Raw genomic sequence first — 1,966 nt, 5'->3', positions numbered from 1 at the left:
CTTTGGCCTCCGGACCAGGATCTGTCCTCTGGTTTCTGCTGTCCCCTGCTGGAGACTTTTGGTAACTCTGGAGTCAGGAGAAGCAACATCCAACCTTGCCTTCTTTCCCCAAAGTGAGCAGCACTGTCCAATCCAAGCCTTCCCTTCACCTCCCATCACACCAAACTAAACAACACTAGCTTTTCTCTCTGATAGAGAATATTCTCAATACATATTTTTGACAAAGGGCTTGAAGCCAGAATACATGAAGAATTCATACTTGTTATAACCCAGCAATCCCACTTCTAAATAGTTACAGAAATAAATGAAAACATGTTCACACAAGACTTGTGTATGATTGTTCATAGTAGCTTTATTCATAATAGCCTAAAACTGGAAAAAAACTCAATGCCTATCAACTGGTGTAGATACAAATTGTGATATATCTGTACAATGGAATATCACTCAGTGGTAAGCAAGGAACAAAAGATTTATGGTAAATGAAAGAAGCTAGACATGAATGAATACATATTATATAACCTAGATAGCATATTCAAAAGCAGAGACATAACTTTGCCAACAAAGGTCCATCTAGTTAAGGCTATGGTTTTTCCAGTGGTCATGTATGGATGTGAGAGTTGGACTGTGAAGAAAGCTGAGTGCTGAAGAACTGATGCTTTTGAACTGTGGTGTTGAAGAAGACTCTTGAGAGTCCCTTGGACTGCAAGGAGATCCAACCAGTCCATTCTGAAGGAGATCAGTCCTGGGATTTCTTTGGAAGGAATGATGCTAAAGCTGAAACTCCAGTACTTTGGCCACCTCATGCGAAGAGTTGACTCATTGGAAAAGACTCTGATGCTGGGAGGGATTGGGGGCAGGAGGAGAAGGGGACGACAGAGGATGAGATGGCTGGATGGCATCACTGACTCGATGGACGTGAGTCTGAGTGAACTCCGGGAGTTGGTGATGGACAGGGAGGCCTCGCATGGTGCGATTCATGGGGTCGCAAAGAGTCAGACACAACTGAAAGACTGAACTGAACTGAAGTCCATTTCTATGAAATTCTAGAACAAAAAATCTACAGTGACAGCAGATTAGAGATTTCATAGGGCTGGCTTTGGGGAGTGAGGATGGAGTAGCAGATGGAACATTATCTGCAAAGGAGCACAAGGGAAGTTTTGGAGAGAGGAAAATGTTTTTTTAAAAAAAGTTTTTGGCAGGTGACACATTTGTCAAAACTAATCAAACTTGGGGAACTTCCCTGGGAAAGTCCTAGTGGTTAGGATTCAGAGCTTTCACAGCCCAGGTCAATGGCCTGGGCTCGATTCCTGGTCAGGGAACTAAGATGTCACAAGCCCCATGGCACGCCAAAACAAAACAAAAACAAATAACCCCCCTCCAAAAAAAAAACAAAAAACAAAAAACACCAGCATCAAACTAAGACATTGAACGAAGTGAACAAGCCAGATACATATTGTAAGGACAAATAATGTATGATTCCACTTATATGAAGTACCGAATCAAATTCATGGAAGCTGAAAGTAGAATTAGAGGGGATGGGGAGGAGGAATGAGGAGTTATAGCTACATGGGTACACAATTTCAGTTTGGGATGATGAAAAACTTATGGAAGTGGCTGGTGATGATGGTTGAACAATATGAATGTACTTTATGCCCATTGAACTGTACACTTAAACAGGGTTAAAATGATAAAATTCATATTTTACCACCATAAAAATGTAAAAGAACCCCATCGAACACTTTTAAGTGGGTGTTTTTAAAAATTGTATGTCAATCATATTACCTCAATAAAGTTGAAGTCGCCAAAGAGGAATGTACTTGTCTTGCTTTTCCTGAACTATTGTATCTTTTTCTGTCCCGGGCGGGGGTTTGTAGAGAGAGCCGTGTAATCAGACGGACCAAAGAACTTAGTTCAAATCCTGCCGTTTGCCACTTGCTGGTGCCTAATTACATGAACATCATCATGT

Source organism: Bubalus kerabau, chromosome 6, assembly GCF_029407905.1.
Source record: "Bubalus kerabau isolate K-KA32 ecotype Philippines breed swamp buffalo chromosome 6, PCC_UOA_SB_1v2, whole genome shotgun sequence".
NCBI classification, from domain to species: Eukaryota; Metazoa; Chordata; class Mammalia; order Artiodactyla; family Bovidae; genus Bubalus; species Bubalus kerabau.
This window is presented reverse-complemented; position numbering follows the sequence as displayed.